The sequence below is a fragment of the Rousettus aegyptiacus genome, unplaced genomic scaffold (genome assembly GCF_014176215.1).
Source record: "Rousettus aegyptiacus isolate mRouAeg1 unplaced genomic scaffold, mRouAeg1.p scaffold_m13_p_8, whole genome shotgun sequence".
In the NCBI taxonomy this organism is placed as follows: Eukaryota; Metazoa; Chordata; class Mammalia; order Chiroptera; family Pteropodidae; genus Rousettus; species Rousettus aegyptiacus.
In genome coordinates this window covers 69,912,158-69,931,781 of record NW_023416311.1, presented here as the reverse complement: position 1 = coordinate 69,931,781, position 19,624 = coordinate 69,912,158, and the positions used below count along the sequence as shown (strand labels likewise).

Below are 19,624 nucleotides of genomic sequence, written 5' to 3'. Positions count from 1 at the left end.
GTAAGATGGCGTCTGGTGCTTCCCCACTGTCTGTCCATTCTCAAAGTCCCAGGGTCAATGTCAGACGAAAAAAGTGGATAACTGTCTCTATTGCACGAGTGTTTCTATGGCACCAGAGTAAAATGACAATCGTCTGTTGTCCATCTTGTCCTCTCCCGCTATTCTCATCCCACCCAAACTTTCTACCACATCTACGAACTGAAAACAATAAGCAGAAAGTTGAAGGGTCTATCATGATGGTTTGCATCCTAGTAGGTGTTGCCCTCACATTCAAGCTATCTATACTAGCAAGAAAAAAAAAGACTAAGAACCCCAACAGCATTGCATGCTGGAGTTGTAAATTTCCATGCACTCTGTTGGTTTCAGTGTCAGAGAATCAAGCAGTGGGATGAGAGATTCCATTTCTGTACAGCAGAGCTACAAAATCTGTCTGCCGGCAAACCCTGAATCCGGAGGGAACCTGTCTAATCTAAGGATTAGTAAACAATAAACCAAAGACAAACTCTATGAAAAAGTTCCAAAGCTCAAAAGAAAGAGAACAATATCCTAAACATCAAGAAGAAGAGCACACCTTTGAAAATGATTTACTACTGAACAAAAAGAGGAAATAATATGAAAGGTTTTGGATTCTTCAATAGGCTCTAAGAATATATGGCCTCTCTGAAACAAGAACAGAGAGACAAAACACTGGACTGAATGAACATGATGAGATGAAAAGACAACACGATGAATTCAAAGACAATAAGCCCAGATGAGAAGGTTGCTGGGTGAGATAAGGAGGCTGAAATTACAATATGAGAAATAATCGTCACTGAAGACGGTAAACTAGACATTGGGAAATTGAATCAGTAATATATTGAGTGAACTTGAAAAGCTCTCCCAGAATTCAGGGGAAAAAAGAGGGGGCCAAAAGACTTGTTAGCTGTATAAGTCATAAAAAAAAAAAAAAAAAAAAAAAAGATGATCTGTATAGAAGACAAGAAGGGAAATTCAACCTACATATAGTAGGTGTTACCATAGACAAGACCAAAATACAGAAGAACGGGAAGCAAAGATCACAGGTATAATTTGAAGGTCGTAGCTGTAAACTTCTCCTATAGAAACCTGCTTAATTTGTCTTCATCTCAGGGTTTTTGTCTCTCAAATGGGGTTTTAAAACAATTTACAGAGAGTTTTATAAATAGTAAAGGAAATTGTATATGTAATGTGCTTGGTTTCAATATTGGTACACGGTAAATGCTAAGTGACATTATTTCCTTATATTACTCTGTAAGTAGCTTATACAAATTGATAAGCAAATTAAATAAGTAAATAGCTAAATAACAGAAAGCTTGAAGAGTTAATTCATGAAATAAGAACAGCATGTAAACATATGAAAATATTCACCTTATTAGGAATCAAAGAAATTCAAATTAGAACAATCACCTATAAATTTTCTAATAACAAATTAGATCATTTTTTCCTTCTTTTAATGATAATGCTCTGCTTTAAGAAAAATGTACTGAAAGGAGGTTTCTCTACCTTGCTGGTAGAATGCTAAACCAGTTCAACCTTACAGTTGATATGTATAGATTAAGAGAAAGAAAAGGATTTATATTCTTGCCGTGGACTGAATATTTGTGTTCTGCCCCACCTCAAATTCATGTGTTTAAAGCTTTAACCCCCAGTGTAACCCTAATTGAAGATGACAAGGCAGGAGCCCTAATCTGATAGGGCTGGTGCCCTAATGAAAAGAGGACGAGACAGCAGAGCTCTCTGCCCTGTGAGGACACAGCCAGAAGGCAGCCATCTACAAGTGAAGAAGAAAGCTCTCACCAGGAACTGAATCGGCCAGCACCTTTCTCTGAGACTTGCAGCCTCCAGAACTATCAGGAAACAATTTTTTCTGGGTTAAGTCACCCAATCTATGGTATTTTGTAATGGCAGTCCAAACAGACAAATACAATTCTTTAAGCAGAATCTCCACTTATATGAGTCTTATCTTAAGGAAATAATCAGTAAGATTGACAAGAATTGATGGATATTTTATACAGCATTAATGAAGTAGTTAAAAACAATCTAAATGTCTAGCAATAATCTTTAGGAAAATGCAAAATGCATATAATTATTTTGCAAGCATTAAAACCAGATTTTAAAGCTTATTTAATGTTAGAGAATAATTATTATATGTTAACATAAAAGTAATAGAGTAAATATCGATTAATATAATCCTCATTTTGTTAAATTATGTATTTACCAAGTATTTTAGCATAGAAAAGAAAGAATATACAGTAGCCCCCCTTATCCACAGAGGATACATTCCAAGACCCCGGTGGATTCCTGAAATCACAGATAATACCGAACTCTATATATACTGTGTTTCTTCCTATGTATACGTTACATACCTTTTCACTTAAAAGAAGCACCTAACAGTTTCTTTTTGGCATGTCTGAATTGCCAGGATCGCTACTCTTGCACTTTGGGAACATTATTAAGTAAAATCAGGGTTACTTGAACACAAGCACTGTAATACCTCAACAGCTGATCTAATAACCGAGATGGTTACTAAGTGACTAATGGGTAGGTAACATCTACAGTGTGGGTACACTGGACAAAGGAATGATTCATGTCAGTAGCAGAATGGAGGAGGACAGGGAGAGATTTCATTGCATCACTCAGAAAATTGTACAACTTAAAACTTATGAATTATTTATTCCTAAAATTTCCCATTTAATATTTTTGGACCATAGTTGACCACATGCAACTAAAATTGTGGAAAGCAAAATCACAGGGGACTACTCTGTACCCCCAAAACATTAACAAGAATATTATATCTGATGGTGTGATTACAAGTAGTGATTTTTCTTTATTTATTGAGATGTTCTAAATATCCGGCAATCACCCTGTATTATTATACAATCATTAACAAAATAAGTTATTTCAGGAACATATGAATGTGACCTTTGCCATGAGCTTAGATTAGTCTATAAAGAGAGCTTTGTTTCTTCATGTTATGCTCATTTCCCTTCCGTAAAGTTCTAGAGATAGCATCGATCATTCACCTGCTTTCATAAGATAATAAAAGTTATGAAGAAATTGACACTACAGGATGCTGACATTGTTATTTTGTTAGTAACTCTTAAATTATCTTCTATCTTCAATTTCCAAACAATTTTGCATGGTTTCTACTTAGAAGTTCTGTGATAGGGCCTAGCAAAATTCTCAGTATTGTTTTTAAGAGCTATCAGTCCAAAATCACATAACGCTCCTTGAAATTTCAAATGTTGGAAAAAGTAACCTAAGTAATCTTGAGTATGTTCTTTAAAAATGCAACACAAATATCCCAACATAGAAAATATTTTGTGAATGAGAGAAGAAACTTGCTCTGTATTGTTGCAGGGGAAGGAACTAGAATTAGAGGTGGAGTCTAGGGGAAGGTCGATTTTGACACAGAACATGAATTCCTTAGCAAGTAGAGGTTCATTGCAAAGTAATAAGCCACCCTTACCCTCCCACGCCCCATTACTAATAAAGTGAAGAGCAAACAGAAGACCATTTGTTTGGGAGGAGGAAATAGCTGAAAAGTAATTTCTGCATTAAATTTGAACCAAACTGAAAGATGGACGGGATAACCTTTAAGACAAAGTAACCATATAACTTATGGTCCAAACTGAGCACTTCTGAGAGCAAAGAGGCAATATTAATAATTACAGTGAGACAAAGGACATCTTGGTAAAACTGGAATTTGTGGTCATCCTTCTCTGTGTCTCTTCTAACTCTTAGGCATTAATTGAAATTCTATATTTATAAACCTGAAGTCTCTCATCCATGTTTCAAGGGCTAAACTTTTCCAATGCCTACGTTCTGTCGGCTTAATAGATTACTGTAATGTTCAGACCTTCTGATGTGTAACAATCTTTCTGTGAATGGGTAAGGTGGTGATGGGGTAGAAATGCTGAATTTCCCCCAATTATTGGCCCTTGAAGAAAAGAGAGAAGTAAGCAGAGTTCATTGGAAGCATACAAGGCATATGGTACGGCAACCCCAGAATTATTTTTGAGGTGTAGTTAGCATACCTAGATGATTACTGCTTGAATATTTCAGTATTTCCTAAGCATAGCTGGAATGCGTGGCTCTCATTTGTTTTCCAGCTGGAAATGTTACAGAAACGGGAAAGTTCCTGGGTTTGTGTGTTTTGTTGTATTCTGCCTCTGCCTGGTAGGAGCTCTGGTCCGGCAGCCCTGTACATCACTGGGCTCAACAAAGGTAATTGAGAATGAGTTCCAGCAACTCCCACAGGATCTCCCCAGCAACGAACAAGCCCCACCCTCAAGCGGACTTCACTTCCATGTGGTCTTATTGTCTATCATGTCTTCAGGGTCATGAGCTGGAAAGGGTGATAGAGAAGAGGAAAAAGTAGGTTTTTGTAGACACCCATTGATGCGATGTGATTTTAAGGGTTTCTGCCTCTTCTGAATATCTCCCCATTGACCTATCAAAAATACCAAGGCACTAAGGTGTCATAGTCCTATAATTCCCCTATGAGAATACATTTAAGTGGTTTTTTTTTCTAGAAGTAAGACAGGACTCTATTAGTTATCAATAGTGTTTCTATTCCTGCAATCAGACTATAAACTCTACCAAAGCAGAAATTCTTTTTATCTTTTTGCGTGTCTTCGGGGCATGGCAAAGAGTAGGTACTCAACATATGTCAGGAGGAAATGGCGGTGCTGTGGCAGTAATGGTAGCAATAATTATAATGGCTATTTTTTAAAAGGGAAATTATAATGTATCATAAACATCAAGGGAAGGGCTGCAAAGAGAAGGAGTCAGGTGAATTTTGAGAGGGAAACAAGTCTAGTAATGACCCAGAGACACTATCAAAGGCAGACTAAGCTGGGCTGCACAGCAAATAGTGAGAGGGTAGGTGGTACTGAGCCTGGAAGGGGCGTGGGGAAAGATGTAGAGCAGTAGAGAAGAACCCTCTGAAATGGAGACCGAACAGAGCTAAAGAGAAGTCCTGCCTGATTAGAACTTTTGCCTGAAGCAAAGAACCAGGTCACATTTCTAAAAGCCAAGAGGAAGAGCTCCTTCCAGAGAGGTTCGTATGTCAATTAACTTGGGATTGACTTAAATTGCAGAGAAAGCATATACATATTCTTGGACATTCTTATTAAAATCTGTCAATCGAGAAGCAGAGAAAAATAAAATGTGCAAGTTGTCTAAAAATTAATGATGATGTCATCCACTCTTTGCACCTTCACGAAACCTAGCACACCCTTTGGGTGGTTGCGTCATCAATCCAACATCAAGCTCCTCACCATAATGAAAAACAGGGAAAACTACCCTGTTTTAATGAGTGAGCAAAACCGAGATGTTCCATAGTCTTCCTTGAGCAGTTAAACCAGCTCGTCCCTGAAGCTTTCAGCATGTCAGCCGCTAAGACAGCAACACCAAAAGTTCTTGGCATGTAGCCTGTCAGTCAAGGAGCAGTGTCCATCCCTGAACATCTCCCTGGGTGCTGAGCTGAGAAGACGCAGTAACCGAGCAGCTTTTGTATAGAGCACAAAGGCAGGTGCATGCAGCAAAGCCAGAGTGCACTTCTCAGGTGCTTGGAAGCACAGCCGCCAGCAACTCAAAGCAGCAGGATACCTCTGGAACCTGAGTGCCACCCGCAGATTCGTGAGGATCCAGAAATAGGTTGTGTGTAAGCTTTTTTTTTTTTAGCAAAGTCTGTGAAGTACCCAGAAAATTCAACAGTCAAGGTAGGAATAAGCTGTCATGGTAAATGCCATCGCAAACACGCTATTCTGACAAACTGAAGAACTGGCATGTAAGTATCTGCTTAGGAAAGCTCAGTGTACCTCCTACTTCAACTGCAGATGGAACCATCTTCACGAAAGACACCGATAGGTAATGACCATCATTAAATACTTCTGTCTTCTCAGGCAGAGAGAGGCCTGCACTAGAAGTCTGGAGACTTTGGCTCTAGTTCCTACTTTGCCACCAACCTTATGACCCTGGACAAGTTACGTTTTCTCTTAATTTCTGTGACCCCAGCAAGAAAATAAACATACCTTCTCTTTCAGCTCCAAAGAAGTCTTGCTCACAGGAGCACTGACTGTCTATGAAAATTATGTGGAAACTAGAAAGTGGAATTCAAATGTAAGATATTGTTATAAATTAATTGAAGACAATTTTGTAGGATAAAAACTAAACTTAATAATGTTGCCTAATGCCCAAAGAAGTAAAACAGGAAATTGTTGCTAATGTTTCCAAAGAAAACACCTTCAAGTCCTTTGTCTTCTAAGCCAGGGGTCCCCACTCCCCAAGGCTGTAGAACCAGACCACACAGCAGGAGGTGAGCAGCAGGAGAGCAAGAGAAGCTTCATCTGTATTTGCAGCTACTCCCAAGGACTAGCTAGCATTGCCACCTCAGCTCCACCCCAGATCATCAGGCACTAGGTACTCATAGGAGTACCGGTCCCTGGTTCTGAAAAGGTTGGGGATAGCCGTCCTAAACAATGCCTATTACCATGAAAAGAGCCTGCTAATTTGTCTTCAAAAAACCCTATCAACTACCTGAAACTCAGGCATTATGGCCAGAACTAATGAGTCCCTTCATGCTGAGATTTCCATCCCTACCTTCCTTCCCCAATGCGATAAACAGAAGTGGGTGGGTGTAACTGCTGGCAAACGAAGAGTTAGGAGAAGTGCCAAATCCTGACAGGCAGCCACCACCCTCTCAACTCCGTCCTCAAGCCCAGAATCATAGAGGTTTCTCTAACTTGCAATAGTAAAGCTATATCGAGACATCAAACAGTTTTTTTTAATACAGTATTATATTCCTGTAATCATCAACATTTTTACTCATTTCTATTCCCCTTCCATAATTGAATTGTGAAGAAAAAATTTATAAACATTTATGCCTCCATGGCTCTAAAAAAAAAATCATTGGTTTCATGAAGGCATGATGGCAGCACGTGTTTAAGCTTAACCAGGGAGCAGTGATAAGAAAACTGTAAGCCTCTAAGAACCCAAGAATACCTGGCCTATACAAAGACCAGCCGTTCCAAACTGTCTGTTTGTTGGCAGAATTTGCATTGAGTCCCTGGCAGAAACGTTTTAGCTCTAAAAGTTTCCCTTGGTTATCTCCTTAGGCTTTATCATCTGTTTGTAAGCTCTAGAATCATATCATATAAGACTGAACTCTGCAAATTTGGAACTAACTACCATTTTTCAAAAGCTTTCAGAAAAATAAAATGGATTATTCAGGAAATTTTTATAAATGGAAAATATTGCATAAACAGAGTCTGAGTCAATCCTGGACATTTTAAACCAGAAAGCAGATGGAATAAGAGCAATATAAATTAGCGTAACTATATTTTGCCAACTGCAAAGTGACTCTAACTCCAAACAGAACTTCTCCCCAACTTGTTGATTGCGTGTATATTTGTTTTTAATTACCACCGGGTAGAATTTGGTGAGATGTTTAGAGTCGAAATCATAGAATCTAAAGGTCTAGAGAACACCAAATTTGGCCACCCATAGAATATCGACCTAAGGGAAAAAGCACATAAAATACATGCAAGGTATTTACATTAGAAAACAATATTCATGAATACGTCATATAAGCCAATTAACAAAACTATGCATGAGGCAGTTTGTAAGAAAAGCTCTATACACAGAAAGTATATTAAATACTGAACAGAAGGGCAAAACCTCATAAGCAGATCTCGGCCTTGGTCCTCTCAACATGACCTCCGTCCTCTCTCTCAGATGTCTTGGCAGTTTCTCAATGGAAGTCTTGGCCTCTGGTTGTCAAAGTTAGAGCAAGTCTTAATCCTGATTCAGTCCACTCGAGGCCATCCATTAAGGCTCAGGAAGATTTGTGCAAATTATCCTGACTGGAGTAAATCAACTAAGCCACATTAGAGCAAACTAGCCAGATAATTTATGGAAGAGGAGGGATGAGTTGACACAGATTCTTCCCTGCAGTGCTATCTGTGGTAAAGAGAAAGAGAGTCTGATTACTTCTTGGTGAATCTGCCCTTTCTCCATATTCCTGCCAAGATGCTCAGGCTTTGAGCCATTTTCTTGGGCTGGATGTGAGCATGGATAGGATTTGACCAGTAGCCTATTGTCAATGAAGGCAGCCTTGGTGCTACAGTAAATTCACAGATGTCTCCCCGTTCCACTGACCAGTTTGGACAAGGAATCTTGCTCTGTGTCCTAAGTCCTGACAGGCTTAGGTTGTCCAGGCCTGGGTTTTTGACAACAAGCCCTTTAGAGTATGGATGATGAGAATGGAATGAAGATTTCCCCAACATCTGCACTCTCTCTTCCCAACCACATCACAAAGTGGAGCACAGAACTGCATATTCATGATAAAATGGAGAGGCACTACAAGGAGTTTGCTGCATTCTTGCTTTTCTCTGACATGGAAGACCACTATATTCTTTTCTCTCTGCCACAAAGACATCTTCGTACCCCCTACCCAGTTTCAGATCTCATGCCAGCGGCTACTATCAGGCAGAAAGGCTCAGGAAGGAATCAGCATCTGGAAATATGTTACTTTTGCATGAAAGTAGAGGATGATAGCAGAAAATAGAGAAACTGCAAATTAGAGACATCTGTTCATTACAGAATTTTAACATGCAGCAATAGCATGAAGCAGTCTGAGTGAGAAGGAAGATACAAAGATTTCAGGAGTGACCTGGGAAGGTGTTCTCATTCTGGACTCAAAAAGTACAGGCACCGTCGGAAGAAATGCAGAGAAAACCAGGGAAATGAAACTGGCTAAACTAACTCGAAGGTCGAAGGGCCTGCGCCCTAAGACCACAGGGGAGGTGAGAGGGATCAAAATCCCCAGTGCCCGTACAGCAAAGCTTCAGCCCTCATTCATCCCTGGAGCTCTTAGAGAAAGGATATGAGAACTAATCTTCTGGATTCCCAGGAACGAAGAATGGAAAGATAGCACTTCCAACACAATATCCTTGTACAAGCACTCAGTTCTGGGGCAACCAAATGCAAAGATGTGAACTCATTTGCACTCATAAACTAAAATAATGTACCAGGGCCGTCTCTATATCTCATTAATGACTCATACTCAACACAGTGGCCAGAGTTTGCCATGGCCCTCTGCTCTTCACAGCTCAACCAGCCTCTCTGCAGCTCCTTCTAGAATCAGCGGGTACAGTCTACCACGAGAACTTCCAAGAAGTTGAGCAGCTTCAGACACTTTAGATGGTTTATCTTTCCAAGATTACTGCCACTATGACAAACCTGTACACTTAGTTAAAGGAGAGGTGAGGGTAACTACTATCCTAGAAATAAGTGGTAGCATTACATGGGGAGCAACCCAGTGTTGAAGATTTATAAACTGCACATCCTGCAAGTTTCTGGGGGAGAAAAGTGAGTAAAGAGAGCAAACATAACAACTTTCACTTACCTCAGAGGACAGTTGAGAGAAACGGCTAATAAAAATTATTACAAATCACTACACACACATAAAGTGCTTTATAATAAACACTAATACTTTAATCCCACATTGCTTGTTTTGTAGGCTTGCAGCTTAAGTAAAAGTTGAGCTAAAAGAGTAAGAGAAGCAAACTTCATATTCTCTCATTTTCTAGTTTTAAGCAAAGGGGAAAAAAAGAAAACCCCAAGAAGTCCATTTTTAAATTGCTGCTTATGTAACAGGAGCCTGTGAACGGCACCAGAATTTAATTGAAGGAAAAGTAACTGTAGGGGAATTGCTTGGAGAGATGCCAGAAGGGTTTTAACAGCTGGAAGTTGAAAAGTGATTAATTTTGACAGCAATAAAAGCCTCATGTTCATACATAATTATGCTTAGATTTGTGGGCTGCTGGAATTTTTTTCTATGCACTATTAACCTCTTGCTGTCCAAACTGGAATTTAGACATTTCAAATGAGTCCCTATTTTTAAGTCGAATAGTAATTTGCTTTCGATGACTTTGACTCATCTCAGGACAAGTAAGACTTTGAGGAAGTATAGAATAACTAGGGTAGGTTCAAAAATTCTTCTGAGTATTCTTAACACTTAATGGAAATAAAGTCATCTTATTTCACCCTCTGTGGGAACCAAAAAAAAAAAAGGTTTAGAAAAAAGACATTCAGAGCAAAGAAAAACGATACTGACTCTCTATTGTCAACTATATGATTCTGCTAAACTCCTAGCAATAGGAAATAAGAGACAAACCTATAAGTGAAGACCACATTCAAAATCCTGCATTCAAAAATACTGCATAGATTAAGAAAGTAATGAATTAAACTGAGTTCTAGAATTGGCAGTATTGCTAATTAGCTATAAAAGCTTAGACAAGTCACTTAATTTCTACATGACTTCTCTGTTTCCCATGTAGGAAGAGAGGGATGGAGTAGATCATTTAGAAGGTCTAAAATCTAAAATCTAATTATATTAAACCACCTGCTCTAGGATTAGTCACATTCTGAAGTTTTTTTCTCTTAGTCACCTTTACTATCCTTGTGCTAACCGGTTTGACCAGATAAAGTGAAACTTTGGTGATATAAAATATATTCAAATTAATTGAAAATAACTAATATTTAATAATAGTAATTATAGAAATTATAGTCGTTTCCTAGGCATGGTTCTAAGAACCTTATAAATTATTATATGTTAATTCTCACAATCACTCTATAAGGTAGGTCCTATAATTCTATTTACTGCTATTATCCCATTTTACAGAAACTGAGACAATAAAGAGGTTACATGATTTCCCAAAGTTAATAGTCACCTAGTGGAAAAGCAAAGATTTGGAAGCGCTAATGTCCTACACATATTATTATGGACACAGTTAATTCATGGCATTAATGGTAGAATGGAAAGAACAATGAACCCAACCCAAAAGAACTGAATTTAGTCTTAGCTCTTCCATTTCTCAATTAGCTTCCATTTCTCAATCCACCAATTTCTCCATTCTTATTCCTTAATTATAAAGTGCAGAAATTGTCTAAATCTGAAGTTCTCAAGATGTGCTACCAAGACCAGTACCACCAACACCACCTGGGAACTTGTAAGTAATGCAAATTCTCGGGACCCACCCCAGACCCATGGAATCAGAAACTCTGGGCATTCATCTGTGTTTTGTCAAGCTCCCAAGTGATGCCAGCAGATGCTAAAGTTTGAGTACAAGTGGCCAAAGTGATCACTAAATTACCTTCTGATTCTCATATATGCTGCTTCTATCTATAAATACCTGGGTTCAGGTCACTGCATTTCAAACAAAGGTGGTTTTACCATATTTAAATTCTTCTTCTCTGACTCATCAGACACTTGGGCCTCTGTGCCAGAGAACAGGATGGCTAATGTTGGCTGACTGAAATGACTGTTTCCTTAGTCATCATCAGAGCATTATGTAATTAGAAGGCAGAGGGAGTTGTGAATCTAAACAGAACAATATTAATTGTGAATGTTTTGTTACCTTGAACAAAAGTATAAGATTGAAGTCCCGAGTCAGAGTCTCAGCATAATCTGAGTTCTTAATCTAACACCATGTACCCCAAGGGGGCTTAACGAATCCTTGCTGCTGCCTGGGGCAAATGACATCCAAGCTGTGATTAGAAGCCTGGAGGAGCTGGCCTGTGGTTGCTTCCATATTCTCAGCTGTGCCAAAATCCAGACCTAACTTTCTCCTCTTAGTCAAGTGGGAGGCAACTCCAAAGAGAATGTTGGATTCACCTCTAAATTTAACACTGCATTGTCATAGGGTTATTTGGCAGATAAACACAACTTACTTGGCGTCAGAAGCCTGAATGCCCTATAAGAGATAATTCCAAGTGTACTCATGAGCACCAAATTTAAATGGGTCTTTGCCTTTTCTCTTCAAGTAACCACCTGCTCATCAGAAACGGCAGAGGAAGACCTCTGAGTGTTTTAGTCAACCATGATATGGATGTCTAATACATCTTTTTTAAAAAAACCCACCTATGACAGTAGAATATTGGGTAACCTCAGACTCTGATATACAAGACTATAAATAGCAAGAGAGCAAAGCCTAGTGTCTCTACTTCCTTTGTATTTTTGTTGACACCTCATTAACATAAATTATTTGTCGATTATCTTTTTTAAAAAAGAAGCAACTATAAGGAACATATAAGCAAAAATGCCAACTCTTTCAGAATTAGAAAAAATTCTGAAAAAAAAAAAAGAAACAGGAAGGAATAATGTATTGAGAGAAAAGGTGGCCACATAAAGAAACATGAGCTTGTTTGGAACTATAGTTATAAAGCAGGCAGGCTCCACTCTTTTGAGCAGACTAAGCCTAAGACTTACATGTGGAATAACTCTACTCCTTTGTTTTATGAGAGTGGAAAATCCCAAACATTTCTAGACAATCCAAGAGACTAACAATTTTACATTTGGCCATAATAAATATGAGAAGGGTTGAAAAATTTTTACAAGCCATTTCTCAGTCCAAGTTTACTTAAAATGATGTGTTAGCAGAGATTTTGCATTCTTCTATTAAAAGTAATCTAGGTACAATTTTCCAACTCTGGACACCTGTGTATTGCTATGACCCCATAAAGAAGTGAAGCTGACATTTTGATATTTCTTCTGGACTACACTGAACAATCTATGAAGTAGGTACTATTATCGCCATCTTACAGATGAAGAAACTGAGGCACAGACAGGTTAATCCAGCCAATGTCACAAAACTAATACATGGAAGAGCTTAGACACAAATCCAGGCAATCTGGCTCTACAGCTCATGCTCCTGAATAATGAAGTCACTTATTTTATTTGTTCTGCATACCACTGAGGAATACTTTTGGTGGTGTAACCAACAGTGCAACTTAAAGTGGCCTTAAAAAAAATAGAAATTCATTTTTCTCACTTAGCACCAAGTATGGAAATAAGCAATCACCGGAAGGATTTACAATGTCCTCAGGGACCAAGGTGCTCTTTATTTTGCTGATCCATCATCTTAGCATCCTCATGCTTATCATCCCATGCTTATTGTCTCCCCATTACAGTGAAGTAAAAGGGGTAAAAGAAAAACCCCTTCTTGAGAGACTTTGTCTTTTCATTTGGGAAACTAAGTTTGCTTCAGGAGACTTCCCCTTATATCTCACTAGCCAAAACAAGACACATGCCATCCATCGACCAACTAAAGGCCAAGCAAAATGAATTATTGTGATTGATTTTGACTAATCAGGGTTTATATTTTGGAACTAAGATAGGAGCTGAATCAATGGGTCTTACCTAGGTCCTGAATAAAATGGACTTCTTTTAGTGTGGAATACAACTGGACAGAAGGGAGGATGAGTATAGTATGAGAATAAGCAGTGCCCACCATACTCTCCTACTTTGGAGTTTCGGTTACTCCTCCTCATTCAATACCTAATATATGAAGTATAGGAAGGCACTGTGCTAGGAAATAGAAATAAAGATAAAAGATAATCTCTATATAATTAGCAGTCACTTAAAGTTTTCATTTGAGAGGATTAATTTCATATTCAATTTTAAATAAAGAGGAGAAAGAATTTACATCATGTATGGCTGAGTTGGCAAGTGGCTGTCAAGAGAATCCAAGAGGCCTTACACTAGCTATGAGTACACAGAAAGTAAGAAAGAACATGCCCCAAGGTGCCATCCGTAAACTCTAAAATGACAGTCATAACAACGCTGATGTCGGTGCTTAAAAATAGAATAGAGTGTATATTCAGTATTTTTGAGGCATTAGACACACAGAGTTGTTTTATACCCAGATGTAATTATAGTATAACCTGAATGTCTCCAAGTATCACCTACCACTGGGTATAGATAGAATTAGGCAAGAGTAAGGACTCAAACATCATGGCCAACTGCCCCTACCAACCCCCTGAAACCACGCCTGCTCTGGGTTCTCACGTGTGCATACCTATATAAATCTAACCCCTTTGGGCTGTCCCCTGTGCAGACAGCCAACCCAGGTCTTCCACAGTGCTACATATTAGCTGGGAGCAGAGCAGAGCAAGCTGATCTTTCCTCTCCTCCCCTTCCTTGCTTCCACTTCTAGAAAGGGGTCTGGAAGCAGTGCTGCTCCTAGTGACTTCTTTCTGGACCCGGATGTGTATCCATGGGGCTGGGCTGTGCACAGATTCGAGTGATAGTGACTGTGATAAACTCACTACCCCTTCTCTTCCTCAAATATGACAGCTTGTTATTGTATCAGATTGTCTCGTCTGGCTCTTTCTTCCCTTAGGACAACTGACTACTAATCATCTCTGTTCTAGGAACTTATTCTTAGGAAATAACCAGACCCATGGCCAAAAACATGTGTAAAGAATCAATTACAGACCTCTTTATACTAGTAAATAAATAAATCTTAAATTTTATCTATAGGAGACTAGTTAAATTAATTAAAACACATTCATTTTGAATAATACTATTCACCCATTGAAAACGATGAGGTAGATCTACATTTATTAACAGGGGAAGCTATTCATGATATATTGCTGAAGTAAGAAAAAGTATGATCTCATTTTTAAAAAATATAAATACATGCTCATATGAATATATGTGCATTAATGTGTGCCACACTCACACAAAGAAATACAAGTTATCTTTGAGTGGCAAGCTAAGGGTATTTTTACTGTCTTCTTTACATCTTTCTGCACAGAGTAAATGTTTTCAAGAAGTATGAATTGCTTCCATGATCATAAAAAGGTAATGTCATATCCATTTTGAAAAATAATTCTTTTAATAAAATTGGCTTTAACGACAGAATCATTCATTGAGGTGAAAGTGTGGATGGATATAATATCTCCATTTAGTGAGATTATTTAATAAAAGAAAGGTCTGAACATTAGCTGGAAATTCCTGGGTAATGTGGATAAAAATGAAACTCGACAAAAAGATCATTTAAATTGTATCTCTCTCCCAGAATAATATGACACTGGCCAGGAGTGTGGTACCCCCAACATAGCTGCTCCTGGAAGCCTCAGAAATTGGTATTTGCACATGGAGCGAAGCAAACACGCGGGCTGCTGTTTTTTGTGGCTGCCTCTTTTTAGTTTTGCCTCATTTTTCCAATCAGTTGTTTATCTTTTCGAACTGATCTGTAAAAGTTCAAAGCTTAACAATACTTCGGCATTTAGGTTACACATGATTTTTCTATTTGTTTGCCTTTCAGTTATTTTGTGGAATTTTACACCTTACAGAAGTTCGCATCATTTGTGTAATCGACTGTAACGACCCTTTTTTTTAAGAATCTTGGCTTTGGTATCATCTGTAGAAACTCCTTTTCTAAAACTAAAGACACCAAAATTTTGTTTAACCTAGAAATTTTCGTCTTTTACAATTAAGTATAAAATTAATCAAAATTATTTTTGTATCAGCATCTATGAGGTCTCGTCTGCCTCGTTTGCCTTTCCCCAATAATTAGAAATAAAATCTTTATCATACACCAACACAAAACGAGTGCACAAGGATGGACATATCCATGGCCTTGGGTCTGTTCTGGACTTCTAGTCTTCTGTGCCATCATCTGCCTGCCTATTCCTGAACTACTACTAGACAATTATGAGTACTATAGCTTTAAGATGTGTTTTATTTTCCGATAAGACGAAGTCTCCCTCATTACACTGCTTTTTCAAAATATGTATTAGATGCCCTTAAGTGATCATTCTTCTGAATAATTTAGAATTCTTTTGTCCAATTCCAAATAAAACTCCATTCAGATTTTTACCAGAATTACATTAAATTTGTAGATATATATATATATATATATATATATATATATATAGTATTTAATATTTGCGATGGGAAGCCTTCTTTTCAGCCTCCCATTTACGTTTTATGAATTTGCTCATGCCGTTCCTGGATATTTCCTGGTAAGTTTATAAAAAGTTGATTTTCTTTGTGCTCTCATCCCCCCCCACCTACTTCCCAAGTCTCCTTACATGATACCGTTGGAATCTCCTTATCAGATTTACAGTTGTAGGACAGGTTTGGTATCTACAGCTCACAGGCAAAGTTCCACTTCCCACATACTTCATTTCTGTCTCCCCGAGGTGGCACCTTCCTCTGACCTTCACTATCTGGTTTCTGCTTCCATAGAACCTATTTAGTCACTCCAATTCCCAGCATGCTACGCCCAGAGTTCTTATTTATTTCCCACACAATGCTTACTTCATAGAGACTGTAACTAACATCATCTCTTTGTATTACTTTTTTTTTGTTGCGCAACAATTGACCACAAACTCGGCAACTTAAAAGAACACACATTTGTGATCTCACGGTTTCTGTGGTCAGGAGTCAGGGTGCAACCTACCTGGTGTCTTTTGCTCAGGGTCTCGCAAGGCTGCAGTCAGGGCGTCAGTGGGCTGTGCTTCTTTTTGGATTCAGGTCCTCTTCCAAACTCACAAGGTTGTTGGCAGAATTTAGTTCCTTGTAGCTGTAGGACTGAGGGTTCCACTTTCCTGCTATCACCTGGGTGCTGCTCTACAGTTCCTTGCATGTGGTCCCCTTTCAGTCCTTCTCACAACATGGCGGTTTCCTTCTTCAAGGCCAGAAGGAGACTATCTTTCTCTGTAATATAATCACAGGGGTGACGTGCATCACTTTTGCCATTCTCTGTCGGCTAGAAGCCAGTCACAGATATTACCTGCACTAAAGGGAAGAGACTATTCAAGGGCTTGACTCTTTGGGGCTACCTCAAGGTATGTCTGCCATACTCACAGGTCTTGGACCACTGCCAGCATCCCAGTACTTCCCGATCACTTCTTTTCTGAGATTTGGGGGGCTGGCCTAATTATAACAAGATGGAAGCCTGACTGGAAACAAGAAGCAGAGGGACAGGTGGTGGTGGGAGGAAGGAGAGGGAGAAACAGAAAGAGAGACACTCTGCCCCGCTTATAGCCCTGTACATTTCTCTGCTTGATGCAGGCTCCAGGTCTCCAAATCATGAAGGCGAAGATGAGGTATGATGTAAGCTGTAAGCTACACTGGTTATTCTTGGTCCTCTCCATCTGCCTTATAGTTGTTGCCAGTTCCTTCGTAATTCTCAAATTAGGTGGTTAGTTACTTTTCAGTGTTGTTGTTAAGTTTTATCTTTTTTTTTTTTTTGTCTTTGTATATGTTAGTAAGAAGTTGGAAAACTGCTAGCTTCGTGATTCTTTGAACCAGAAATCTCAACCAAGAGAGTTTTAGCAGGCTTCTACTTCTGTCTTCTTGAGATGCAACTACTGCCTGGTTTATGGTTCTTTTGAAACAATAGCAAGGTTGAATGCAATACATTTGATAGGAAACTTCTTGGTTCCATTGTGAAACCTCAGGGAAACTAAAGAGATAGCTAGTCTGTGTGAGAAGCAAATTTGCGTTACTGTGTTTCATCCTCACAACAACCTAGTGAAATAGATATTATTAAATCACTTTATGGAAGAGAAAACAGAGGCTCCGACTAGACAAATAACCTCCCAAGGTCACACAATCAGTAAGTGACAGAGCTTGGATTCAAATCGCAGAGGCTGACTCCAAAGCTTTTTTTATCATGTCATGCTCTCAGGGTGTGTAAACATCTCCTAAAATACTTAGAGGCATTTAGTAATAGACAACACGTATTTTCCAGCCTATAATTTCACAGCTCTAATGTAGTAATAAATTACAACTTTCTGCAGTTGGGAGGGGTTTTTTCCATGAGGAAAATGGACAACATCTTCATTTCTATGATTATATCACACTCCCTTTGCCCCATTAATTTTAAAATCTTCGAAGTTAATCTTTGAGAGATCTCATAGTCATACAGAGCATCTCTCAAATGTGGGCATTCTGCCACAACTTGTCTCTCATCTTCCTGAAGCAAAGCCACACTAAACAGGAACATCGGCAAGTCACAGGTGGACTCCCTCCCTGGCTCCTGTCAGGAAAGTCTGAACGGGGCAGTACTGCTGGATGGCAAAGGACACAGATGCTAGAGTCAGAGTGCTTGGGTTTGAATCGGTGTGTCTGCCAGCTGCCTCAACAGGAAGGTTGTATTCGGGACTGTGACACACACACATTAGCTCTAAGTTCTTAAATAGCAAATGAGAAACAAACCAGGGCACCATTCGGCATGCCCCCAGGTGGAGGTATAGACTGCCCAGGCCTCCACAACAATGAATAGCTACACCTTGCCTGAGCTATATGCTTGCCTGCTGACTAGATGCAAGTAATTACTGAAACCAATCCCAGCACATTCCTAAGTGTTTCTAGATCATCAAAGGTCAATTTCTCAGTCATTGTAGTCTCATTAGGCCCCAGATTTAAGCCCACCACTCCCGCAGCAATCTTGGGCAAGTCGCAAAATCTTGCCAGTTATCCATTTCCTCTTGTACAGTAGTTCTCAAATATGGTCCCCTGACCAGCAGCACTGATGTCCTCTGGGAACTTCTTAGAAATGCAAATTCTTGGGCTCCACACCCAGACCTACTGAATCAGAAACTCTGGGGATGAATCCCAGCTATCTGTTTCACAAAGCCCTCCTGGTAATTCTGATGCACACTAAGGTGAGAACTACAGCCTCAATACCTGCTAGAGTTGTGAGAATTAAATAACATAACACATTCTGTTCTGCTACCATGTGTGTTTCTGTAGCACGAATTACCCCACCAGTGACTGGTGATAGAGAAAGGATGTCAGTATGATATGAAAATTGTACATTATGCCGTACATAATTGCACATTAAAATTGCACATTGCAATGTAAAAATCACTCATTGATTTTCACCATATCATAGGTAGGTTTTCTTAAGCAAGAGGAGCTGGAATAACAGGAGTGAGACCATAACCTTCAGTGGAAAAGAAAAAGACCTGAGGCTCGGCTGCTGCCTCATCAGCAGGAACCTTTTTGCTGCATTCTAGGAAATTTTTAAATGGCACCTACATCCAAGGCTGCCTCTGCCAACAGGCGTACCCCAGCCTCAGGAGCTCTCGGCTTGCGTGAGGTTGCCCTGCCTCCTGTGCCCACTGTGACAACAGCTCCGCTTCCTCAGAGCACCATCTCCACCCCCCGCCAGACCTGGTCTAATTAGTTAGACTTCCACCTCTATCGCGTTTGTTCCTTTTAATTCCCCCCATAGCAGCTTCTAGACACTCACTGCTGCCAAGGTAGTCCAAGTGACTTCCCCAGGTAGCAATGACTATTTGATTGATCAGAGTTTCATGAGATTTGAATGGTCTACCTTGGCCCTATTTTCCCCATAAATTCTATTATTTTTTTTTTATATTAGGTATTGCAGACAGTAAAATTTTCTGGGAAGTGTTATTTTTTTGTTACAACAAAAACGCCTGTATGTGTGAAGTCCCTGGCACAAGGAAAGGGCTTAATAATTTTTATTATTCCTCCATGTCTACCATACTTTGTCCTTGAAGTGCTGACAAAGAAGGAGCCAAGAAAACCCCGCAGTGACAACTCTAATGCAGAAGGGCACCAAGAGAAGTTTGATAATGGAAGAAAGGATGACGTTTTTACCCTCTTTCTCCAACATTTCGAATGACATTTATTTGGAGCAATTCCTTCTGCTTTCTTTTCATTTTTCTTTTTCCAGTTTGAGCAGCTTTTTCTAAGAATGGGGCTATTTTATGCACTTCTGTGTAATTAAATCCTTAATTATTTTCAATCTTTTTCTTTGAGACTTTAGAA

The 19,624-nt window shown here is 39.1% G+C and overlaps 1 long non-coding RNA gene across 2 annotated transcripts in view; it reads right to left on the bottom strand.

The window, feature by feature from the left end:
- LOC107498718 overlaps positions 1 to 19,624 on the bottom strand; it is a 378,194-nt gene that overhangs the window by 275,143 nt on the left and 83,427 nt on the right. For both annotated transcript variants that reach the window (XR_004952474.1, XR_004952475.1), the window contains exon 2: positions 16,278 to 16,534. This is a non-coding gene — a long non-coding RNA (uncharacterized LOC107498718). The remainder of the gene's footprint in view (positions 1 to 16,277; positions 16,535 to 19,624) is intronic.